Here is a 27518-nt window from a genome sequence, read left to right on the forward strand (position 1 = left end):
CGCCGCGGGCCCCGGACCTGCCATCGCCGGCTGGAGCGCCCCCAGCAGAGCTCGGGGCGCACAGGGGCGGCGGCCCTGGGGCTCTGCTCCCGCCCGAGGCGGAGGGAACGGCCGCCCCCTCCTCGCTGGCAGCCTCGGTGGCGCCCCGGGACGCCCCGTGAAAGACGCCATTGTGGCTGCCGAGCGGATCGGGCCTCAGGGCGGAATTTTCTTCCCCTTTTGCCGGGGCTGGACGCGCCGCTCCCCTTTGTGAGCGGCAGTCGGTGCTCAGCGCTGTCCGCCGTCCGTCTCCGGCCGGGCTGATCCAGATTCACCGCCTCCGCCCACCCGGGCGCCTTTAAAGCCCCCTCCCACCGCCTCCTCCCTCTTCTAGCTCCCCCGCTTTGGGTGCAAACGTTTCATTTATTTTTAAAAAGCTCTCATTCCTCTAACTCCCCACCTCACGCCCCCCCCCCCCCCCCAAAGGCCACGGAACATGCTCCGGATTAGAAGTCTCCTTGGGAGGCGGAGACGGGGGAGGGGGCACTGGGGTGAGGGAAGGATATGAGCGCTGCAGGTAATGGCTGTGGCTTTGCTGCGCTCGCCTCCTCTCCGCGGTGCCTGCAGCGCCGAGTCCGGAGCCCGCATCCTTCCCTCCCCTTCTGGCGTCCAAGGTTCCCTTAAAGGGACAGTTTCCTGGCCGCCTCCCGTCTCCGCCGTCTGAACCAGCGCTTGGGGCACAGAGGTGGGCAGGAGGGATGCAGTTTGGCTCCTTTCTGACCTCTTTCCTACCCCCACCCCCACTCCTGCCGCCCCCCTTTATAGAAATGTGAAGTGTGCTTCCTCTCCCGCCCCCAAGAGGGACCTGGCTGGAAAATAAAGAGTCTGCGCCTCCTGGAAAAAGAACGGGGTGGACGGGCGCGTTCTGGTGAATTCGTGTTAAAAGTGCGGTCGATCTCGCAAAACATCCTGGAAGAGGAAACCAGACCTGTAGGGCAGGACTCCCTTACCTGGACGCGTGCTCCGCACAGCCGCCCGAATACCGCAACTTCCTAGCTAGCACGGGTTGACAGTGTCTGCCTTTGTGCTTTCGAATACTTACACTGTCGTGGAAATGGTTTTCTGGTGTGACTTGCTTCGGGGGCCGGCTGGGCGGGAGCTAACTAAGTTAGCAAAGTTGGAAATGGGGCTGTCGGCTTTGTGCGTGGAGAACAGCACGCAGAAACTGTCCAGTGTGCCCGTGGCACTGGCTAAGAGGTGCACCGCGGTAGGCAGAAATAATTTGGTACAAATGCTGCATTACCTTTTAGATCGTATAACTGGCTGCTTTCAAGCAAATCCTTGGCTCGTGCGTGTGTGTGCGTGCGTGTGTGTGTGTGCGTGTGTGTGTGTGTCCCCTTGGTGGAACTGGGAGAGACATAACAGTTTAACATACTCATTCTTTAAGAAACGTTTGCCTTCTGTTTTCAATCAACTAAGCTGGCAGCTAGAGATACAAGTTTATTTGAGAATACCCTCTGGGTACCAAGCATGCTTGGATTGTTTTAGCAAATTAAAAATGAGCAAAATGCTTTTACCTTCTCAGCAGTAGACTCCTTAAGAGACCTCCTGTTTGGTGTGTATGTGTGTATGTTTAGAGAAACGTTTTCTGTGTGTATCTCAAATGTGTTTTTAATGTGGAAAAGGAGAAAATAAAGGATTTTTAAAGGCTGAGGCTGATGCCATAGAATGATTCATTAAGTCTGATTTTACATCAAGGAATTTACCTGCATACATGGGAATCTGTGGAAACTAATAGCTAACCTACCAGGTGAATTTGAAATAGTAGTGGATCCATTTGTCTCTTGGATAATGGGCAATGTGCTGATCTATTCCTCATGTTTATATTTGTGTGGCATTTGGCTTACGGTGAGGGGCTGGTGTGCAGGAGACTGCTTACTGACTGCAACAATTTGGCTCAGGAGTCCTGCTGCTGCTTGAATGAATGGAAAGGCGTGTTAGCAATTGTTATGATAACAGTAGGTTTAATGTTTACTAATTAGGTTGCAAAGGTGGCCATTAAATTATAAGACTTTGCATCACAGAGAAAACTTACTGGGTTAGGCCATATGTGTATAAAAAAAAAAAAGTAACGACAAAACTATTAGATGTTTACTGGGAAGAAATTCTGAAATGAGTGTGAATGATAGTTGGCAAAAATATATCCCACCACAACGTTCAAAATGATTGCAGTGATTTTGCTGTATTAATTATGCTCGAAGCACAATATAAAGTTCTCTAACACACACTAGAGGTCTCTCTTCTAGCTGTAAGATTTCCGTGTTTGTAATTCTTCAGGACTTAGTAGGGGTGCGCAATGATAGCTTGGTTCACATTTATTCAAGTACTAGTGATTTACTGACCATTCAGATCACTCTGAGGTGAGGTACTTATTTGGGAGAATATTCAGTAATTATGTAGAAATTATACTTAGTTCTAGGAAAGTAACTGCAGTAAGATTTCTACTAGATGATGATGAAAACATATTCAATTTGTTAAATAGCATTATGGACCTTTTGGCATACAATTATTTATCCAAAGCAATCTGTTTTTAAATATAAAAGTAATTAGTGAAAGATGTATTGTATCAGAGAACTTTCTGAAAATTAAACTTCCATTTAGCTCTTAGGTTTAGCAATAAGTTGCACAAATGCTTGTCCTGACCTAAATCAGGATGCTTTCTAGTTCTGGAATATGTTGCTTTCTGCTAAGATTTTTTTTATTTACATTGCTATTGAGTCATTAAAAGAATGTTTGTTTGTTTGCGAACCATCAGTTCACCAAGGCTTATATTTAGTCTGATCTTAAAATGCATTTTGAACCTTCTTGGAGACTGCCACTTATACTTTCCCAAGCAAATGAAGTTTTTATTTTCTCTATCATTAGAATGAACCATCTTGGGAATAAAAATGAAATTTTTGTATGCAAGTATGTATGCTTATTTTAATAGTTTACTCATGAAGTGAGAAACAATTCAATTCTCCTAGGCACTGTAATAGTGTTCTGGCTTTTCACTCATAAAAACTACTAGATGTAAATCACGCTATGCTTGTTGATGAGTTTGGTCTCAAAAAATTGTGCAGAAAATAAAACAGAGATTATCCTTTTAGAATAACAAGCCAATATTCATTAAGTTCATTCAATCAGTCACCAAATATTTATTTGTGCGTGCTGTATGCAAGACACTGTGCTAAATACTCTTGTACACAATGATGAGAGAGAGCATTCAGAGTCCCCAATCTCCTAGAGTTTATGATTCAGATAGGGAGACAGACGTTAATCAAGCAATCGAACAATGCAGAGATTAGTGCTTTGAAGGAAAAGGAACATAGGTCTCTGTTAGCATTAATCGAAGAGGGACAAAATGACCAAGACTGGAGTTAGGGTTCCGGAGGAAGTGTGACAAACAGATCTAACTGATAGGCAGGGGCAAAAGAAGAAGAAAACAGGGAGTAAGCTCCAGATGGAGGGAAGAGGCAACAGCATTGGCCAAGCTGGGAGAGGCATTGCAAAGGGAGAGGAAGGAACTCAGGGGTTAGCTAGCTGGAGTTGAGAAGGGGAGGAGGCAGCGATGAGCAAGCAGGCTTCGAGGACAGGCCTCTGGTCTTAACCCTAAGAGCAGTGTGAGGGGTGGGCTGGGAGGATTGGGAAGGGGGCAGCAGTGACAATAATCAGATTTGTGTTTTGAAAGGATAATTCTGATGTCACTGTGGGCAATGAATAGAGGGACCCAGAGTGAATGAAAGTGTGGCCCTTGGAAGGCTATTATAGCCGTCTGGGCAAGAGAAGATATAGCTGAAGTTAGTGTAGTGGCAGGGGAAATGGAAGGATGGAAGGATTCGAGATCTATTTAGAAGGTAAAATTAATAGAACGTAGTAAAGGATTAGTTATGGGCAAACAAGGAGAGCGAGAGAGATGTCAAGTGGATGCCTAGGTTTCTGACATGTTAATTGAATGGACGCTAGGATTCCGAAGACTGGGTAGATTTTACACCATTCATTTCATTTCTAGTAGCCAGAATGAGTAGTAATGGTAAGCCTCATTCACATTCTGTCTAAGTTAGTTCAAAAGGGAAACCAAGGTCATTCTTTAATCCCTCAATTGCTCCTCAGTCGCGTATGGAGCACCTACACTGGATCACTGATCTCCCTGCCCTTATCCTATTATCTGCGATGCCTATTCATTTATGAATTGCGCCATGATATTTCATTTATCCAACTCCAGCTAAGTTGGAATTTATAACTTGAATAGGGCTACGTTTTAACCTTCTGAAACAAAATCAAGTCTGTGTCTTATAGTGCAAATTAATTGTGCTTAAAAATATTATAAGCATGTACTCAATAACTGTAAAAATTAATTTTTCAACCATGCTTTTTAAAAGGCCATTTACATACAAGTAACTGGTACAGTTATTGCAAATCACTCATTGAAAAAACTTTTAAGGATCTTAACATAGTCAAGTTTGTTAGGTCTGATGTGCATGCACATACTCAACTCTGCTTCCTCCCAGTTAGATTTTAGTGCATTTGTCCCTCACGTGTCTCTAACTTTTTGTAGTGGTCCTTGGCTAATGTTTTCTCGGTGTAACATTTTCATACTTTTCTTAAGTGGGCATTGTTTTGGGTATTTCTAACATTTTGTTCATTCCTTTCATTTATTCTTATTTCTCGAAAACTTGTTCCTTGTGTCTGGCTTCACAAACATGTATAACCATCAGGAAATAGTGTTTTGCCTAATAAATGTGTCATTCACCACTCAAATAACATTGGCTGATGAACAGTTGATTAATTTTAAAATAGCCTAAAATTAGGCATTTAATTTTTTTTTTTCAACATCACAACTTATTAGGAAGAGAATTTCAGTAATGTTTTCTAATGGCTTTTCCCCTTTCTGGTTGTATGCCTTCCAGGAAATTCCAGATTGCAGCTCCTTCTAAGAAATCCAGGTTTCAGTTATTTCCAGGAAATAATTTGAATATCATTCTCTGTATAGGAGTTTGATACATATATTCAGTTCCATGAGATACTTTTCTTGCTGGTTCTCAAGGGAGAGGCCCTGAGGGCAAGCTCTGGTTGAAAAAAAAAAAACTCATTTTAGCCAAGTCACCTGGGTATCCATTTCTTCTGTAAATATGGGAATGATAGTATCTCTCCAACTTGCCTTATAGGATTGTCGAAAGGAAAAACAAGAGTATGTATGGCAAACTGATGTGCAAATAGGAGCATCGAGCAACCCTAAAGGGCATTTTTTCTGAAGGACTCACATGAATTCTGTCCCCTGCTACAAGTAGCAGTGGCCAGTCTGGATTACCTCTCCGAACCCCCAAAACAAACTATGAGACAACCCCCTCTTACAGGTGAAAGAACTAAGGATTAGAAAGATTATGTGACTTGCCTTAAGTCAAAGACTAGGCTAGTGGAGAACAGAGATTCTAGCCCAGCCAGCTGACTACCAACCCCTACCATTAGCCGTTCTGCTATCCACCTGCACTCCTAGTTTTTAATGTCCCGTAAGTACTATTTGAGCTCTTTTCATAGGCACTTGGCACAGACTGTTTTTTTTCCTCTGCCTTCAGCTTCCATTCATCCTCTCCTCTCTTCTTCCCCTCCATCCACCCCTGGTGTCTCCCTACCAGCATCAGCTTCCTACTCTTATACCATGAGAGAAAGAAAAAAATAAAAAGTATTTTGAGACTGTTGCAGTCAGACATCTGAATTGTTCTCAAGCTCTTGCTGAGCAAATCATTCACTCACACGTACTCTGTCATGCTGACCAAAATACGGATTTGTTTTCTATCCAATGAGAACTGACAACGATTCAGGTTCTGCTGCCGACACCAAGGCTGCTATTAAGGAGAGTTATGAACTGAAGAGAATGTTAACTAGACGGATTTCAGTGCTTGCTAGAGGAAGGGATATTCTTCCTGATAAATCTCTCCAAAGCATCTACTGCTATCATCACTTACTGTTTTGTAGCACTTTCACTTTAATGGAAATTTGTAGCTAATGCGTATGAACAGAAAATGTGTGTAAAACAAAAGACAAGATAGTACACTGGTCCATGTTGTCAACACTCCTCCAACTTACTCACCTCAAATACATACCCCATATTCAAATTCCACTCCAGCTCTTTCTAACTGTATTGTCTTTGGTACATTACTTAATCTCTCTAAGCTTCAGTTTTCTGTACTGTAGACGAGATAGTCACTGTAAATGAAATAATAGTATGAGATTATTGTAAATGAGAAAATAATGAGATCATTGTAAATGAAATAATAGATCTGATGGTTCTGAGGATTAAGTAAAATGTAATGAGATATAAATGCCTGGCATATACTAAGCACTCAGAAAATATTTATATAAAATTATTAAGAGCTTCCTCAATCCATAACAGTGCCTGGCTCACAGGATAAGCGCTCAGTAAGTAATTATTGAATACATGAACAGAATTTCAGAGAACACAAGAATAAAGCCAGATGGTAAGTACTTTTTGCCTTAAGTACTTTTTGCCATTGACATGAAGGTCCCAGTTCTTCCAGATGCCCTTGGCTAATGGTTATGGGCTTTTTCTAACCAATTAGATCAAATATTTGGAAACAGACCAATTTTAATCTGGGGAACTCCGGATGCTAAATGAGATGTTGCTTCAGAAATGTCATCAGTTTACCTTTTGATACTCACATGAAGGTCCTCCTGTGCACAGCTGTCATGAGGTCTCCAAAATCTGCAGACATTTGGAACTGATGCTGTGAAATGATGAAATCACGAGGTTCTGAACCCACAGTGGGAATCAGTGAATTTGCTTATTACACAGCAAAGAAACACCAGACCAGGACTGATACCCATTCCATCCAGCAGATGGCAGCGGTATACATACACTAGCAAATTCTCAGAATAGCCTCTGGTCTTTCTCTTAAGTTTCTCACCAATGCCTCATCCACGGTGGAAAAGGAAGTCTGAGCCTAATTTAAAACTCCCCTTTGGCTCCTTCGCGGGAACAACTGAGGTTCAACAGGGGCAACTGGAGGAATCCACAGCTGGAGTCGCCCTTTTCCTGCTGTGCCGTGGGGCAGGGCAGAGAGAGAAAGCAGGCACTGTGATCTGTTAGGATCCACTTCCTGCCAGTTTCGCAGTGATACAAACAATAAGTAAGAGGTTTGTTTTCCTGTACACCTAAGTAAATCAACAGAAGAAAGTGCTATCAACCTCCAGCAACTGGGACGCTACAACATGCTCTGGGTGGAGAGCACCTGATGCCAATTAGAAATCAGGAGGATGGGGAAAGGCGATAACCTATTCTAGGCAGACATGTGTCTCCAGGGAGTGGAACAGTATCGTGTGCAGCTAAGGGCCAATCTGTAGCCTTCTCGTGTGAGATAGTGAAATGAGCTTGGTCTTCCAGTTGCTTGGTACTGTGGACCTACTGTTAGCTGTGTGACCCTAAACCTTGGCTTCATTATACGAACAGAAGGAATGACAACCACCTCAGAGGGGTGTTATGAGAATTAAATATGCAGCAGTACAATGCTTCGGTACAGTGCTGGGCACTTCTTTTAAGGACTTTATGATATATTATTTTGTCAAATTCTCATTCATTTAGGGGCAGTGCAATTGGTATCCCCATTTTTGAGATGGGGAAATCAAGGCACAGAGAAATTAACTAACTTGTCCAGGGTCACATATTGGTGAGTGATAGGGCCAGGATTTGGACGATGCCCTCAGGCTTCCGAGTCTGTGTTCTTAACCCCCAGGCACTTCTGCTTCTTATTAATAATGATTGTTACTAATAGCTGATAATTATTAAGCACTTTCCTTGTGCTAGGAGCTTCACATATGTTAACTACTCTTATCCTCTCAGCCACCCTATAAGGTGGGAGCTGAGTTTCCCCATTTTATCAAATGAAGAACAAATATTTACTCTGCCCCAATCTGTATGAAACACAGGAAAACAAATTAATAGCAAGATTCTTAATATATTACAGTGCTAAATGGTTAAGTCCCTCTGTAACTGCCAGAGTGATTTAGAGATAAAAGAAATCAACAACGAGAATACAGTATACAGGGGTTATGTTATAATCGTATAAAATAAGATATTCAAACAAATGTTACATTAGGGCCCTTAGATATTTATAGTCTCAGAACCATTTTCGGCAATGGTGACTGTCCCGCCAAGACTGGGGTTGGTCCCACTGCTGTTTAACACTGCTTTCCTCTTCCGAGTCATCGCTCATCATCTAATGAGGAGGTAAGATCCAGGCGCTTTGCTAAATGCCCATTGCCTTCCTCCCATACGGGAGGGCCAGATCTTAGCACAGCCAAGAACTCACAATAGTGAAAGAAATTTACCGGCAAATGAACTAACTCAACCTCTCTCTGATCAAAATGACGTTACAAGTCTGGCATGAAAGGCAAGTTTTAGAATCTGGAGTCTAACAACTTTGGCCCCTTCTTTCTGCAGTATGCCCAAATGAGGTTTGGGAGAACAGACAACTCTAAATGAGGGCCAGATTTTCAGAGTGAAGCTTTCCTCGGCAGCTGAAAGTATAGTATTATATCTCAAAGATCCAAAGTATCAGAGAAATGGTTCATTCTAAGGTTGCACAAGTTAAACTAGAACTGTAAGTGGTTTTGTATAGGAAAAACAGATCTTAATCTAGATCTACCTCGAATGTAGCTCACCCTCACTTAGTAGAAATAGCTACAGGAGTTCACGACCAAGGGAGTTATGGAGATCCTGCCAATCACATATCGTGCTGGGTGATAAACCAGGGCTGAGTGAGTCAAAGACAATGGAAGTTCTACAAACTTCCACCTTAAGAAATGAGGGACAATTATTTTTTTTTCTTCCAATTAAGCTTTCGTGCTCACGAAAATCTTGGCAAATATTATTCTGTCATTTCTGATATGTCTTTATGTCTAAATGCATTAGAAATTAAGAATACTTCTAGCTAAAGCACTTTAAAAAGCTCATTTAGATATATATAATTGTTCGATGGGGTCTCCTTTGTTTCTTTATGCCTGTTAAAGAAAATTTGGCATCAAAATACATTTTAAGATTTAGACTTAGATGCAGATTTTACTTTGAAAGCATGAATCCAGATTCCTTTTAGAGTTATACTTTTTTTCCATTGTGCAGTTGAAGCATTCATATATCCAAGTTATTTTTGACAGCTCTTCTGAAAACTACAAATGTATGATAAACACGTTTCCAAATTATCCTCCTAAAGAGTAGGACAGATACATTTTTTAACATTTGAAAAGTATACCTTTTGATAAATTCATGTTAACACAATAACCATATATATGGAAGTGAGTAAAGTGCTTCTGAGCTGACCGATTTATAAAGCTCTTTGCAAATAATTGCTTTTAAAATAAGTTTTTAAATATGAATATGTATAGCCACACGTATAATAGATATTGAGGGTCAGTTTTTGGTTATTTAGAAGCTGATGATACAGTTTCCATATGATCCTCTATCTTCTTTCCACTGATTTCTACCTTTTGGCCTCATAATTACTTTTCAGTAACTCTATCAAAGGATGGAAAAGGGAAAAGAAAGGAAATGAATTTTAAATCCATTTCTTTCTTTCTCTCTCCCCCAACCAACAACTTGACAAAGTATGTTGGAAAGGCATCTACTCTTGATTCATGCGAGCAGAGGGACCTAAACGTATGAATAATCCAAAGGAATAGGCAATCCAAAATCATTTTTACTAACATTTCGATGTGCTTAATTAGACTAGTATTACATTTTGCAATTTTCAAAATTTGCACATTATTATTGGACTCGCTTTTTTTCTTTTCCATTTCAGCTTCTGCAGTCATACTATATGACTTCAGTATTAACATGAATGGCTTATCCCACTCCTTAACAAATATTTTTTCCCAAGTATGAACATGAATCAGTCTTCTACAAAGTGTTTTCTAGCTTGGTGGTTATGAACTTCAGTATGCATCGGAATCGCCTAGAGGGCTTGTTAAAACACATTCCAGCCTTCTCCTCGAGTTTCTAATCAGATAGGTCTGGGATGGGGCCCAAGAACTTGCCTTTCTAACAGGTTGCCAAAGGATGTTGATGCTGCTGGTCCAGGGATCACATTTTAAGAACCTCTGTTTATAGGGAACAGTAGACCTTAGAGATGCTCCTGGAGGGACATAAAATTCATTAGTCAAATAAATTTGGGAAACGCTGTACCCTCTTTTGGAATCTTTTAAAGTATTGTAAAGATTTGTAGAAACCTTGCAATATGTGAATCAGTTTTCTAACTCTTGTTTCTAAACATATTTGACCATGGAGGCTTTTATCCTATTAGTATCGATCAATTCTCAGAATTACTATTGCTGGAACACGTTAGGAAGGGATGCCCTGCCACATGGTGCCTTGATTGGCTAAACTTCAGTACCTTTCGCCTTCCATTTCCTGTTGGCAACCACTGGTTATAGACACAAGTTGGACGTTTTCATCACTTAGCACTTATCAAACTCTAGCATTCTCCTACTCATTCCCACTAAATCTGCATTTTCATCTTTCCCTACTTCCTCTTTGCCCAGCTCTCTGTTCCTCCATCTCTCCCTCACTCCTTGCCTCCCTTGTCATCTCTTCCTCCTGAATTCAGCCTGGGCTCAGCAGACCTCCATTTCCACATGTGCTCACGAGCAGCCTTCATTCCTCCTTCATGTGGCCCTCTCTGTCATTCTCCCCTTGTCAATGCTCAATCCTGCGTAACCTTTTTTCCCCCTCACTTTTGATCCAGGGATCCTGAGTGACAATAGTAGAATGTCACATAAAGCTTCTCATTGGCACCCGTGATGTCATTCATCCTTTCACCTGGCAGAGACTTCTTTGGTTCTTACTGTGCCAGGCACTACTCTAAGCCTTAGAAATACAGCAATGAGCAAGGCAAAAAGACCCAGGGTTGCATGGAGTTTATATCCTAGTGGGCGAATAAGAACTTAATCAAGACACGATTAAGTGCTATGCTTTAATTTCCTATGTTTTAAGGAAATTAAAACAGGGTGGTCAGGTGAGACCTCCATAAAAAAGAGACATTAAAACTCATGTCTAGATGGCAATACTGTTAGCTCCCCTTGGCTAGTCTCTCAATATTGCATGGCAGCCCCCAGTTAATTTCTTATCTCATTCCCCATAGAAGCTGTTCTGGATCTTTTTATGCTTCTTAGATTCCAAACCCGTTCCAACTTATCAGGTAAACTTGCCTCATAATTTACTGCGAAGGTGTCTACTCCTTTCACTCCTTGACACCAAAACTTCCGTCCATGGCTCTCCACTAGTCCTCTCTTCCTGCTGACTCTCCTCAGTGTTTCATCTTTCCTCCCTCCATTGGCCTCTTCTCTTTAGCTTTCAACTCTTTCCAAAACAATTCATCTCTCTGTATCCCTCAAAAGTAATATGTTTAAGCCCAAACACCCAATGTGACTCTACTTAGAGATAGGGCCTTTGTGGATGTAATTAAGGGTCAGTGGGGTGATAAGAGTAGGGCCCTGATCTGATAAGATTAGTTTCCTTATAAGAAAAGGCACCAGAGAGCTTGCTGTCTCCTCTGGAGAGCAAAGGAGTGATAGAAGCATGCAGCTAGAAGGCAGCTGTCTACAAGTCAGGAGGAGAGCCCTCATCAGAAACCAAATCTCCAAAACCTTGATCGTGGACTTCCCAGCCTCCATAAATGTGAGAACTAAATTTCTGCTGTTTCAGCCACCCAGTCTGTGCTATTTTGTTAGAGCTGCCCGAGCTGACTAAGATGCCATCCTTCAATAAGAAACAGTCAAGCTTTCTGCCTCACACTTCTGCTTCCCTTGCCTCCCCTCACTGCCAGCACACAGCCACTTCTACATGCCTCCTGCCCACCGTAGTCTGGCTTCTCACACCTCCCTCCTCCCCGTCTCCATCACAGGTTATACCTTTCAAATCACCTTTTACTTTAGTGCATGTTTTTGTGCCTTATCAAAATGCACCAGCATCGCAAAACCTAGAGTGTTCTAAAGGGCTTTATTTTTAACTTCTCTTGGGACCAGAACGTCTGCAGTCTTCCAGTGTTTCGTGCCACTTAACTGACCTCAAACACCAAATTTAATCTCTGCTTGTCCCTGAATCCAATCATTTTTCTCAGTGAAGTTCCCTTTTTTATTTTCTCCACTGAATGTTTTTTCAAACAATTTAGGGAAATGGACAGTAGTTATTGTTCTGTTTTGTATGTTTCTACATCAACACTGGTGGTTTTCTACCACTTTCCAGCTGAAATGGCAATAGCCCTAAGCAGGAGTAGAATTGTAAAAATCAAGATTGGGAAAATGGTTTATTCTTTTTTAAGGAAACCTTCCCCCCTGAACTCTGTCTTCTCATTTTAATTTAATTAGAATCTCATCAAGCTTTGCTTATTTAGTGGAATATTGTCACAGACACGTGCCCCACAGGCCCTGGATCTCTGGAGGAAAGTCAAATGTCATTGATTCCCCAAGCTGATCAGTGGCATCTAGATCTTGGTCACTCTCTCTGAGGGAAGGGTGATAACAGGTAGAGGTCAGACAGGATCGGGTCATCGCACATCACTGCTGCCAGGGATTTCCTCCAAAGCTTGTATGCTGATCATGAAAAGTTCTTGGGTTTACCTCCATCACACCCCCACAAGGAAGGCCAAAAACTCCTACCCAGCATTGCAATCATTTAAGAGCAACCCCAAGAGCAGGGAGAGAAAGCAGGCAGGGAAGGGAAGATTAAATAAAGCAACATCTATAAAGCACTTTACACAGTGCCTGGCATGTAGCAAGTGCTCAGGAAATGGTAGTTATTAATCCCAGTGCCATTGTCATCATCATTATTACTGTTGCTCATCATATTCACATACACATATATGTAATACACATATACACAGGCATATGAGTGAAGGTTCTTTCTGGCTCTACATGGAATCTACGAGGATTGAGGGAACTCAAGATGAAGTTATGAAGCTCTTGGTGGGAATCTGCCACCTGCCATTATAATTGCCTAGAGGGCTGGTGAAACACTGCTGAGTTCCATGCTGAAAGAAGGGGCATGGAACAGACTATACCCATCTTAGTTCCATCAGATTAGTGAATTACCTACAAAGAGTTAAATGGATAGGCAAACACAGCACACAGGAAGGACTTTACCGTGGCTTTTAGGATGAGGGGTGGTCATAAATTGAGAGTGAGAGAGATGGAGGGACAACCAGTAGAGACCAGCGGGAAAATGAGAAAAAGAAGGTGAACACATGAGTCTCAGCTCCTGGGCTGACTGTGGTGCGTCAAGTAGCAAAATGCCAAGCCAACAGAGAAGAATATGCCATGGGAAGAATTCACAGAGCTGAGGATGAGCTAAATAGAGCAGAGGAGCTTCTGGTGCAGAGAAAGTATGGTTTTAAAAATCCAAACTATACAAGTAAAATAATACACTCTATGCTGAGAGTTATAAGCAACTAATTAATCAACACCTTGTTATCGGGCACTGCGGGGCTCCAAGGAAGGCAGAGCCCCTATCCCAGATGCTTGGACTCTTGGGAGGAAACAAAATGAATGGCAGTGAGGAGGCAAACAGAGCTGGAGGCCCAGTGGCAAACGGATTGGGAAGGCTTGCTGGAGGAGGCGAGAGAGCACACCAAGCTGAAAAAATGAAGCAAACTGGAGATGAAGACATAAAAGTGATTTTGAAAGACAGATGAGAGATGAGCCTGAAACGGGGATTTGGGAGGAGAGCAGGGAATCTAGCGGCTTCTTCTAGTTCTCATCCCATCCTGCTCTGTGGTCTCTGTGTATTGGCCACTCTCAGACCTCACCGTCTAGCTCTGTCATCCTCCATGATTGTGTCCCTAAGCTTCCTCTGAGGACGTCTCATCATTTTATTCTGTCCATTCTTCCCAGGGAGCGTCACGTTCCTTGACTGAGGAATGCAGTCGACTCCACTGTGTTTTTTCATCTGTGTCTCTGACTGCCTAATGAACAGGTCCATCTTGCACATAGCACCCTCTCACGAAGTCTCAAGAAAATTCATCACTTTCCTGATCTCTCAAACACTTATCCTTCCTATTTCACCATTCATCCGGGTCTGGTGTTTCTCCCTCCTAAAGATCTTCAAATCCATCACCTCTTCCCACCCCTTCCCCCGACTCTCATAGCTTCGCCCTCGTTCATCATCTCTCACGTGGACCATTGCAACAGCCATCCAGCTTGTCCTCCTCCCACCACACTTTCTGAACTACTCTCCACCTACACAGCGCCTTTGTGCCTTCACCAAAATTCTTTTTAAAACTCCAATTTGGAAAATTAAGATGCCAAACTCTATTTTAAAGAAAATTTTACATCTCTCTGTATACGTGTGTGTTGCTTGTATAACTGCTGAGCAGCAACGTGGCCCAGGGGCTCAGAACGTGGGGGCTGGAGCCCGAATGTCTGGTCTGAAGCCCGACTCTGCTACTTACTGACTGTGTGAAGCTTCTTAATGCTTCCTCATTTGTAAATGTGCATAATAATTTTGTCTGCAGCATAGAGTTGTAAGGATTACATGAAGAAAGCTCATAACAATGCCTGGCACATAGTAGGCAGTCATTACACAGTAGTCACAGTGAGAGAGAGGGAGAAAGAATAAGTAAATACAAAGATGTCATCAATGTTATCTCTGGGCCATAGAATTTTTATTTTCTGACTACTTTTTTATATTTTTCTATATTTTCTATATTTTTTCAATTCTTTATAAAAACCATGAAACCTGATCTTTTCTTTGGAAGTTACATGACATTACATCCTTGCTTAAGGATGTTCTGTGACCTCCCACTGCCCCCAGGCTCAACCCAGAGCCTAGGGAGCACCCCCACCATCACCACCTGGGCTCCATTTACTAATGTCACCTCATCCTGCCTTATTTGTGTCCCTGGCTTTAGGTTCTCCAGACTTCTTTGCCCCCAAATGTTGTGTCCTACCATTATCTTCTCCTTTTTGTACTTTTTCTTCCCAAGAACTCTCATTTCCTCTGAGTTGAACCCCTCTCCCCTATGTAGACTCCTGTTCACATAAAGAGACACAGTTAAGATCTCAGCTTCTCTGGGGCTGTTGTTTCTCCCCTTGTACTCCATGCCTGGTCACATCCCCCGCCAACTGGACAGAGCGCTCCCCAAGTCTGTGGGCTGGGTCACAGTCCAGGGGCATCTCCAGATATTTGTAGGATTCTCTGATGTTTGAAGACAAGTGGAAGATATGGAGGGAAAGGAGAGTGAAAAGAGGAAGGGAGGAAATTGGGAAGCTATTTCCAGACAAGTCGAAAGGCATTTTTGAAGACTGTTTTGAATAGAAGGACAACACGATTAAAGTCACATCTTAAGAACAGAAGTCAGTCTATGGCCATGCTACCCTAAATGTGCCCGATCTCAACTGACCTCAGAAGCTAAGCAGGGTCGGGCCTGGTTAGTACTTGGATGGGAGACCAGCTTAGAACACCAGGTGCTGTAAATGTTTTTTTTTTTTTAAAAAAAGAAAGAACAGAAGTTGGCAACAGTATGCAAAATGGATAGTATGGGGAGGTCAGAAAGTCAGTTAAAAGGTGGTTGGCAGAAGTTGAGGTGAGGACATGAAGCTTTGCTATATGATGGACTGGCCAGTGAAGACAGGGCCCAGGGCCTCCACTCGCGTGCCTGGGCTCTGCCCTATGCTGCCCTGGCAAACACTTCCCCAAAAGAGCTCCGTGACCCCCACCAGCGTAGTAGCAGGTATTAATGTCACACCCACCATACGCATGGGACTTAATCACACAGCTGACAAGTCAGCAGTAGAGATGTGTTTCAATTCTAGATTCATGAGACCCCAAGACAAGGGCCGCTAGCTAAGCCTCCCACATCCTAAATAGCCCACAAAACACCTTCAGAACAGAAACACCGAGGGTGAGAAAGAAAACAGGAGGGTGTGCCCAGCCCTGAAATGTTCTTGCAGGTGCACTTTAAGAAAGTCGTAAAGTTACCAGAAAAACTGTGGTGAGAGATAAATAAAATGTTACAGAGGAAAAAGGAAATATTCAAGTGTCGAGGAAATAATGAAGGTTAGGAATTGAGTGACTTGGACTGATTTGCCATTGAACTGTGAGAGGGAGAGCTTTGGATAAGTAGAGAAGCTTCTATTTTACATAGCAGGCTACAGAACTTTTGAATTTATCACCCGCAGGGATGATACAGGCTGAAAATAGAAAATGGGCACAAAAGGTTTGGCTGTGTTGATGGGTGATTGATTTGCAACTGATTTTTCAAAACAAACTACATGTACGTGGGAGAGATTTCCCTAACGTTTTGAAGTGACACCAAGGAGAACCAGCCTGTGATCTCAGATCATCTTCGATAAAACAGTGTAAGACAAAAAAGAATGATAACAATAGCTACAGTTTACTCTATGCCAGGCATTGTACCGATATCATCTTATTCAGTCTTCACCACGACTGTGGGAGGAAGGCATTATTATCTCTTCTTTTCAGATGAGGAAACTGAGGCACAGAGTGTTTATATAACTTTCACAGGGTTGCACTAATATACTGGCAGTGTGGGGATTCCGGCCCAGGTCTATAGACTCCAGAGTCGATACTCTTTCCATTATAGACACTGCCTATAAGGTAGATTGACCACTGCACTCACACAGAGGAACCTTCCTAATACTTTTGTGTTCTGGAATTTTCTCCAACAGAAGAAAACAGGCCTCGTCCCACTGATGCTACAGGACTGACTACCTCTCTCTGCTGAAAGGACACTGAGCCTCTTAGTCATGGCCCACCCTCCCTCTGTTCCTAGTTCTTGAAATCAGCTGGGGGAAGGGTGACCACACTGGGTGGGCCACCCCCATAATAGAAGACTCAACACATTTCGCTTTCCTGCCCACATGTAGGCACCTCCTCCTCACAGCTAACCTCAGCACCACCCCCGGCAATCTGGATCGGCCCCGTGCCATTTGAGAGAACATTCTTAGTTGTTCACAGTCTCTGGTGTTCACACAAAGCCAAAGTTAATGCTCTGGAGTGTTTCCATGGTCCTGTGACAAATCTGGACCGGGGCTCAAAAGGAGCACGTGGGGCCCCTAACCAGTATCAGTCCAAAGGATCATTGGGGTCAGGAAGAGGAAGGAGGGAAAGAGCAAAATGTGAGAAATGTGTGGAGATTTCCAAGTAACATGCAGAAAAAGACATTAAAGACCATTTAAGCAATTTGGAAAGCATCAGTGTTCAAAACATCAGCAGTATGCAGAGCACAGACGATGGGGCTGGAGGCATCCAGGGTGCCCTTGGAGTGGGCAAAGTGGGAAAGGGAGTGTGTGGGCTGGAGCACCAGCCTCAGGAACATGATCACCGGAGTCTGAGTCGCCGCTTCACCGCCCAACAACCATGGCATCATGGGGAAGCCACTTAACCTCTGCGAACCTCAGTTTTCTCTTCTTTAAAAAGCAGGGGGTGAGGGTAACGATAATAGTTGAGAAAGAGAAAAATGGCCCTGGCAGCTGCCACTAGGCTGCAACGTATCCAATCCCTGGATGTGGGGCCCCAGGCAAATATTTTTTATATGGCCTCGTCTACGTAAACGATCTGAGTGAAATCTAAAAAAAGTCAAACTGACAGAACAGGCAGTACATAGTGGTTGCCAAGGGCTGGGGGCGGGGGAGGGGGAGTGGAATAGGAAGAGATTGGTAAAAGGGTACACATTTTCAGCTGGAAGATGAATAAGGTTTGAGGATCTAATGTATCACATGGTGACTATAGTTGATAACACTGTATTATATAATTGAAATTTGCTAAGAGAGAACCTAAATGTCCTCTACAACAACAACAACAGAAAGATAAATATCTGAGGTTATGGATATGTTCATTACTAGATAGGGGGAATCCTTTCACAATGCATACAGATATCAAATCACCACAATGTATACTTTAAATATCTTACAGGTTTGTCAATTATACCTCAATAGAGCTAAAAAGATTTTTAAATAAAAATAAAAATATGCTCAAAAATAAAACACTAAATGTAAAAAAATCAATTTGAGTCACTCTAACTCAGCATGTCAGCACCACTCTGGCAGTTCTGTCCCACACAGTTTTGTAAAAGAAACTCTGCATCGACCACTGGGAACAATCTGCTTGCCAGGCTGCCCTCCTGGAATGGGGTGTCCAGACACAGGGCCAGGGATAACCACGTGGGCGTGGGTCCTGGAGCTCCTGGGAGCATCAGGGCTACCTCATGCTCGGGGCAGAGATTCAGAGAGTGCTCTGAAGGCAAGGAACGGGGCCTGAGGCCCACATGAGTTCCAATCCAGGTTCAGGGCACTCCGGCATGATGGCACTGCCAGCCTTGGCCAGTCTCAGGCACTGGGGAAGGACTTAGAAAACTCCAGGAAAAGCTGCTCCAGTGTGAGGGGTCCTCCCAGGCACAGGGCCTGGGTCGAGGCCCAGCTTGCTCAGGTCTGGACAGTGCTGGCCGCGATGTCCTAAAGGAGCGTAAACATCACTCACAGAATAAAAACAATAATCAGACAAGGTCACTGCATGATTGTGTTGAAACAAACCAGCCACAAGGCCACTCATGACTATGTATGATACAAAACAAAGAGAAGGCCACTCTACAACCATAAACATAATTAACGTCACCCTCTTTGGACTAACTTGTGTGACTACTGCTTCTCCATAATGGCAGTTCTATCTGCTTTAATCACCTGTCTTCCTGGACCGAAGGAAAAACCCAAAATCCAAGATGCCCAATTATGAAATTGCTCTTGTACCTGGATGGCACCCAGGCCGGAACTGGTGCTACACCCCAGCACTCCTGAGACTTCCCCAGGACAAGCCCAAATTCCATAACGAACCCCTCTAACTCTCTCGTTCCTTGGTATGTGTTCTCCCTTGCAACAAGCTGAATAAATCTAACTTTGTGTGACTAGAAGTGTGTTCTTGGTGGTCTTTGTACAGTGGGCAGCACATAATATAACCCACCTAACAGGGCTACTGTTAGGATTAAAATGCTCACAGCAATGCTGCTGTGTAGTGCCCAATCAATATTTTAGTGCATTTCCATCTTTCTGACCCATTCGCCGTGTGTGCTGCCCAGCATCTTCTCACTACTCAAAGTGACTGAGGTCTGTGGACCAATCACATGGGCATCACCTGGGAGCATGTCAGAAATGCAGACTCTCGTGCCACACTGCAGACTGACAGTCCAAATGTGGTTTTTAACAAGATCCTCAGTGAACTGCATGCACACTCTAGTTAGAGAAGCACTGCTCTAGCTTAAGAGGTGTGTTTTCATGCCACCTACTCAAGATACAGGACAGTGTGATTGATGAAGGCTACTGCTCTGCCAAATAGCCATCCAAACAAAGATTAGAATTATGGGGAAGTTTTCAGCAGTGGGTATGGGCATGCCAAGTGCACGGGAGCCTGTCCAAGTCCGAGGGATTCGACTTGTTTATCCCTTCACGAGCAACTTAAATAATTACATTTCACAGGCAATATCTTATTCATATCTTCTTAGTTTCTTGCCACAGCCCTGTGAAGTGGGAAGGAAATGATCGTCCCCACTTATACATGAGAAAACTGAGCCTCAGAGTCACAGCATTTGGCTTAGTTTCACACAGTTGCCTAATGATGGAGAAACAAGCAGGGCTGCGATTAGAGTGAGGCAAGTGGGGCACTTACCTTGGGCACAGCGTTTAAGGAGGTGCCAAAAACATGCAGTAATCAAGATAAATAATATTTTAATGCAATATTTCTTTTAAAAAAATCAATGTGAAAAATCTATGAGCAAATATGAAATTTTAAATAAAGACAAGATCCAAGGGGGCTGAGATAAGGATGAGGTGAGTGAGGTTGAGCCATACAAGTGCAGGTTCAGATCCTGACTTTTTAAAAAAAAATCGAAAATTTTGGTCAAAAGGGGAATTTTTTTGCATTGATTTAATTTTTTAAAAAACATGATTTCTCTGGCTTTCTGAGTTTCTCAGCACCCCTTTACATTTTGCACCCAAGATAGACTGCGTGGGTTCGAACTCATGATTTGCCACTTCCTAGCTGTGTTCATTTGGGCAAGTGAGTTAAGCTTAACAGCTTTAGTTTCTTCTCTGTAAAATAGAGAAGGCTAAAAAGTTCAATTCGATAAAAATAAAGGACTAACATGATATAGTCCATAGGTCAATTATAATCCAAGGATTAAATTCAAAACATCTGCAGAGAGATAGCATTTTTTTTTTGCTTAATCCTCTTTAACTATAAATTTTAAATATACAAGTGCATGAATATAATCATATCATATATAGCAGATTTTTAGCTCAGTCTTTCCTCTTTTAGCTTGATGCCCCCTTGTCCTTCTTTACTTTCTTCCATTCCCCTCCTCTTGCAATTTATGGTAACACACTTAATATGTATCTTCCATATTATTCTCCATATGCCTATGAAACACAGCTACAACATACACATGTATATACATATACACACATTTAGATATAGGGATGAGGTCATTGTTTCACAAATATGGGATTATATGGTTATACGTTTCTATACCTAGTTTATAAATAATAACTTGTAGAAATTGTCTCCAAGTCACCTGGTATACCTCTATCCCTGTCTTTTTCATTGGCAGTATACTGGTCCTTGATATGAACTACAATTAACCATTCTGTATTCAACTTGTTTCTAGTTTTTCACCACTCCGAATAGTGCTTTAATTCAACATCCCGACACGTATATTCTAATATTGTAGATTAGTTTTCCCTGTTCTAAGAGTTGGCACATATGGAATCATACAGTTTGGATCCTTTTGTTTCTGTATTATTTTGTCAGCATAATGTTTTTGAGATTAAGCCATGCTGCTGCATGTAGAATAGTCCTTTTTTATTGCTGAGTGGTATTCCATTGTATGTAGATACCACAGATTGTTTATCTATTCCTCTAAGAAGGTGTATTTAAAATTTTAATAATTAATGCTAGATTTCTTTTCCAAATGCTATAAAATTGACATTTCACTAACAATATATGTTATAGCTGTTTTTCATTTAGACTGGCCTGCTGATCATGAAGTGATGCCTTGTTATTACTTTAATTTGCATATCTCCAGCTATGGTAAATTGAAACATTTTTTGTACATTTGTAGGCTGTGTGGATTTGTGCGTCTATAAATTGCCTTTTCATATTCTTTGATGATTTTTCTACTGAGTTACCAATTTATAAATCTTTTCCAATATTATATAATTCCTAGATCAATTAACATATAATTAATTTCTACATTATATAAGTTAATATAAATATTATATAAGTTAAAACTTGTCATTACATGTATTTTCCCCAAATCTATCATATGTATTTTGAATTTGTTTATAATATTGTTTGCCCTACACATTTTTAATGTGGTCAGATATTTCTTTTCTTTTATAGTCTCTGCATTTCCCAATCTTCTTCAGGCTTCCTTGTCCCTAGATTTTACACACAGACTCCTAGATATTGCTGCAATATTTTATTCTGTTTTGTTGTTTACTGTTAAGACTTTAATCTCTGGGGAATGTATTTTTGTATATGGTGTAAAATAGGAATTTTATTTTATTTCAGATGGCTAGCCAGTTATACCCGTATCATTTTTTAAATAATTTATTATTGTCCCACTATACTGAACTACCACATTTGATATATAATGTACATTAAATTCTCATATAAAAGACTATTTCTGGATTATCTTTTCTTTTCCACTGATTTATTTCTCATTCTCATGCCAATACCATATTTGTTCTGTAGCGGCTTTGTAGTATACTCTGTGTCTGCTAAGATAATTCCCCTATTGCTGTACCTTTTTAGTCTTTTCACAAATATTCTTGAGCATTTATTCTCCCATACGAAGTTTAAAATAATTTTATCTAGTCTCTCTCTCTCCTTCAAAAGAAAACTGTGCAGCTGTAATTATAATGGCATTATAGTTATATATATTTTTTTGAGAATTAATAATTTTATGTTAGTCCACCTTTCTATCCAAGACTGTGGTATATTTTTCCATTTGTTTGGACTTTGTTTTGTGACGCTTAGTAAGATTAGTTTTCCTCATATGGATGTACCTTTTTTATTAACTATTTCTTGGTATTTTTGCTCACTATTTTATGAATAGAATATTTCCCCGTTTCAATTTTTCTATGTTTATTATTAGAATAAATAAAAGCTAATAATTTATGTGTATATATCTTATGTCCTCTGATTCTTAAATTCTCTTATTAATTTTAGTGATTTTAAAAAAACATTAGGATCTCTTGGATTTTCATATCAGCAAAAATACATAGTATGTATTTCTCTTTTCGAGTGTTTATTCCAGTTACTCACTTTCTTTTTTTATTATATTCACTAGATCTGACAAAACAAAATCAAACTGTAATGGTCATAATAAGCTTTCCTGTCTAGATCTTGATTTTAAATGAAATGGTTTTAGTGTTGCTATTAAGACATTTGGTGGAGGGTTTTTTGGAAGTATTTTTTTTTTATTATTTTAAGTGGTTTCTTTACATTCATATTTTACCTAGAGTTTTATTAGCCCGCTATATTGAATCAAATGCCATTTAAACATCTATTGATAAAATCGTATTCATTTTCTCCTGTAAGTAATGATATGTTAACCAGTTTCCTAATATTGAAATACTTTTGCCTTCCTGGAGTAAATGCTAATTGGTTTGTTGATATAGTGTTTGATTCTAGTCTGATTAGAATTTTTGTATCAGTATTTATAAGTAAAATACAGTTTTTCACAAAGGAAGTTTAGGTAAATTTCTGTGGAACAATTAGTGATTATATTGTCTGACAGGTACCTGGACTATTATTACCATCAATCTTATCAGAAAGTATTTGTAAGTATTTGGAAGATATCAAGATCACGTTAGAAGATACAAGTTTTCCAAAATTCTAAAATTTTCACTTGAAAGCTTGAATTTTATCATTGGCAACTTTGAAGTGATAAGCATCCTTCATTCATTTGCAAGAATATGTCTGCCAGTTACTCAAGTCTTAATAACAATACTGTGTCTGCCAATTATTCTTTCAAGTAAAAATGGCGTTCCATGAAAAAGTGGCTCACGCAGCTCACATCTCATTCGCAAAAATGCTTTTCCTTGAGATCACGTTCATACTTCAGTATGCAGCAGGCGTGCTTTATACATACTTTCCAGTTAACAACACAGAATATTAAAAAGGCATGTACACAAGGGTTGAGATTTAATAAAACTAATGATTTTTACTGCTTCATCAAGGACATTCTTAAGTGAATAGGCATTTTTTAAAACTGAGGGTGTGGCAATGAAAAACAGTGACTATTTATGTCTTTTGGTGTCATTGTCTTTACTATGAGTAAGACACCTGCGGTTTTACCCACTGTTGTTTTTGCACCATTTAAGCAAATGTCAACACAGTGAAACAAACAAATAACATCGCAGTGTTATTATGAACACAGTTTTGACCCTCATGACCTGGAAGGGTCTCAGGGACCCTCACGGTTCTATGGTCTACACTTTGGAATCACTGCTCTAGAAAGATGGCTCCTTTTTTGTTCCTTGAAAGAGCCAGACTCTTCCCCATCTCATGGACTTTTCTCCTGCTGGTCCCTCTGACTGGAATGTTGATCTCACAACACTTCACCTGGTCACTTTTCCTTCTCGTTTTTCAGGTTCCAGTTTAAATGTCTCTTTCACAGGGAAGATTTCCTAGGCTCACTGCTCAACTAGGCTGAGTTCTTATGTTCCGTGTTCTCCTTAAACCTTGACATTTTTATCATAGCTCGAATTACAATTTTAATTAACATATTGTTTGTAAGTTTATCCATTAATGTCTACTCCCCCAAGAATGTAAGCGTCTTAATCCTGTACACCTTTTCTGCCTCAGTATCCCCTATACCTTGCACATTGCACTCAATCAAGATTATTGAGTAAATGAATGAGTGCATGATCTGTTTTGCCTTTGACTGGTTAGCTCAGGTCATCGGCTAGGGCTGAAGCCAAGGTCATGAGTTGCACTTGCCTCATCCTTTTCCCCTTTACTACTTTAGGCATCAGCTTTTACTTCCCAAGCCTACCCTGAAGGTAAACTGGGATGAAAGGTACAGGTGAATAAGGGCAAATCCATCACCATTAGTAGGGAAAGCATTTAAAACTTCTTTCCTCATAACTTATTGTGAGTTTGTTGTCTTCTGCAAAGCCAGAAAGACAACTACAGCGCTTCGTGATCATCTGAGACCTACTTAAACTTCCTGAGACTGTGAATTCTTTCTTATTTATTCATTTACTGAAAGTCCCCTGGTCCCCCAGCAAATTCACACGCCTTGCAAAACCTTAAAAAGTCATCGGAAACTCCAGCAGTTATGAGCCATAGTTTAAAAACCTCTGAACTAACAAAATTATCATTCTGTCCCAGATTTAAACTGAATCGTGGTGATTATAGCGTATACTCTGCAGTTCTGGTTGAGAGGGCAATTTAATTAGAAGCCTCTATCTTGAGGCTCTTATAACTTCACCCCAGAACACCCCCCCTCCCCGCCAAAAAAAAATTCTTTAGGATGAAATTTCTAATGTAGTCTCTCAGCCTAAAGGTATGTTTTCTTATAGAAAGTTAAGTAAGATTCTATTTAGGCTATTTTTAAAACTCAAGAAAAGGGGCAAAAAGGGGGATATCACCACTTAAGAATTCACTCAGACACTTTTTTACTATTTTTTTTTTCCCTAAATGCAAACTGCTTCCTTTAGAACTTTCAAGTTATCCTTCTAGTGCCTTTGGCATGTTTAAAGAAATTTGGTGGAGCTGTAATGAAGTTGTTCACAAAATGTGTATTGCTTATATGAAGATTTATTTCCACTCTTTCAAAGAAACTTGCATGGACATGTTACATGGGAAATTATAATCAAAATCGGAGCTATAAATAAGTGTGTGTGTGTGTGTGTGTGTCTGTGTCTGTGTGTGTCTGTGTGTGTGTGTGTGTGTCTGTGTGTGTGTGTGTCTAACAGGTACATTAACGCCTTACCAATGAAGTCACTGGGCAGCCATATGGTGTTTGCTAAAACTGACCTTAGAAATTGTTTAGTCTGGCTCCTTGTTTTACAGGTGAAAAAACTGAGGTCCAAAGAGTTCTTTAAGTGTTTTACTCCAGATGAAAAATAAACGATTCATTCTGAAAAGTGTGCCTTTACATAGAGAACAAAAGTAAAATCTATAGCCACTTTACACTTTGGAGGGCAAGGAGGCCTGAGTCCAGGGAAGGTTCTGATTCTCACCACTCCTGGCAGATTGTATGATAGGAAGCGGGTCGAGGGCCAAGGGCATCATCCTGGCAGTAGGATGGCAGCAGAATCCCTCGGCAGTACTGCTTTGTCTTCTTTCGGTCAGGCACAGGAGGACCCACCAGTGACTTGACTCCCTGGGTGAGAAAGACAACCAAAGGGTGCCTCCTTCAAGAGTAATTGGGTACAGTCAAGGCTTCTATCAAAAGTAGCCAGTAATTTTGGGCCTAGGTGACACATTTACTAAAAAGCCATCGCTCTTCTCAAATCGTATCACTAAAAATCAGTCTCATGCATAAAATTTAAATGCAGCAACCAAGCCAAATTTAAGCAAATGCTAAACTGCATAGTAGTTTTTTAAAAAATAATTTGCTACCCACAACTAATTTAGGGGACAGTCAGGTGATCAAAAGTACATTTCATTACAAAGGAGCATTTCCTTGGAGGGCCCAGGTTCCACAAAGGAAATTTTTCTGGAACCATGATTAATGCATTTGGATCGTTAGTGGCAGAGTTAGACTGTAGTGTATAATTAAAGACGATGTTATAATATGGGTTGAACCATATAAAATTGCTGATGTTTGATATTTTTGACCCCACAGAAAATTATAGTTTCACATGGTTCAGTTAAATATTTCAAATATACTCTGTTAGGGAGGCAATGAATCTAGAAGCACAGTGAATTTTCACAGCATTAAAGCTTCCCAGTGTTAACCTTTTGTGACAGACACGCCAGAAACATAAGATGCTTTCAAAGACTAGAATGAAATTAAGGAGAGTTAATAACGTCATAAGAAAAATATTAGAGGGCCATAGAAGACATCTCATGGCAGCTACTTTCCAAATTCCAGTTTCCAAGTGCAAAGTATGTCATAGCCTGGGAACAAAGTAGCCCAAAGACAGGATCCTTAGCTCAGTCAGGGAAAGTTCAAGTAAGGGGTTGGGCATACAATAAGCCTTGAAATCTTCAAAGATTTATAGAAAGAGAGGGAGGTAATTAAACATAATCGTCTCTTATTATTCTCCCTACCTGCTCAGCCACAGTGCCTCCTGTCTGTTTTTGGAACCCACAAAGATTTTTCCTGCTACAAGGCCTTTGTGCTGGGTGTTCTCTGTAGATTGTTTTTGCTCCTCATCTACCCTTGGCTAGTTTCTGTTTCTCATTAAATATTACCCCCTCAGAGAAGCCTTCCCTGACTACCCAACCTAAAATAGCCATCTTTCGGCCCAACTCTTCTCTATCATTTTGTTTTATTTTTTCTTCATAGAACTTACCAGTTTATAAACTTATCTTGTTTATTTCGTGTGTGTGTGTGTGTGTGTGTGTGTGTGTGTGTGTGTGTGTGTGCGCGCGCGCGCCTCCTCCAAGCCCTGTCTGTTGGCAAACGCCAGCAGTTCCAGTCTTCACATTTGTGCATACTTCATCCAGGAGAGAGAGAATCTCTGTCCTAGGATTCGAGAATTCAAAAGGCATTCTGATTGCCCTGGTTTAGGTCACTCTAGATGCTCTCCCCAAAGCAATGATGGTAGCCAGGGAAAGAGGATTGCTAAGCCAGGGCGGACTATGTAGAGAAGTGGAAACCAGAAGGAAATGCTGGATCCTGTTTGGAAGGGAAAATGGAGAGGCGAAAGTCGCCCACTGCAGTACCAGGTGAAGCTTGATGCCTGGAAGTGTGAGGAGACTCCTTACAGTATGGAAGAACAATGTTATAGGGCGCTAAGGTGGAGTGGCTAAAATGGGGCCATGATGTTGAGGATCTTAAAGGAAGAGAAATTTAATCATTATTTGATAAGCAAAAGGAGGCCACTGAAGATTTTGAGTGGTGACATAATAAATTGAAAGAAATATTGAGATCAGTTGGTAGCAGTTTCAGACTTAATAAGAAAAAAATATAGGGAGAAGAGAATAGAAGTGGTTGGGCAGGGGGAAGAGACCTGAGGCCAGGGCACCTGATCATTAGGAGATTGTCTAATCATGAGAAGAAGGCCCAGATCTGACTTTAAATATGAAAGGATGTAAGAGACAGAAAGATGTTCGAAATAAAAATTAACCAGACTTGAAGACTAATTGCATATAGATGATGAATAAGAAGATTAAATGAGAGACGACCGTAACCCATTAATTGTATACTAAAATTGGTGAAGTTTATTAAATGTATATTCTATCTCAACAAGCAGATGTTTTAAAATTTCATGGCCTCTGCAATAAAGGGAATTTCTGAAGAGAG

General features: G+C 41.1%; 1 protein-coding gene and 1 pseudogene across 1 annotated transcript in view; both read left to right on the top strand.

Annotated features, from left to right (window-relative positions):
* The window catches only part of KCTD1 (potassium channel tetramerization domain containing 1), a 173754-nt gene that overhangs the window by 779 nt on the left and 145457 nt on the right, over nucleotides 1-27518 (top strand). The gene's annotated exons all lie outside the window — the stretch shown is intronic.
* LOC111739953 lies at nucleotides 15380-15498 on the top strand (annotated as a pseudogene).

Source organism: Pteropus vampyrus, unplaced genomic scaffold (genome assembly GCF_000151845.1).
Source record: "Pteropus vampyrus isolate Shadow unplaced genomic scaffold, Pvam_2.0 Scaffold55, whole genome shotgun sequence".
In the NCBI taxonomy this organism is placed as follows: domain Eukaryota; kingdom Metazoa; phylum Chordata; class Mammalia; order Chiroptera; family Pteropodidae; genus Pteropus; species Pteropus vampyrus.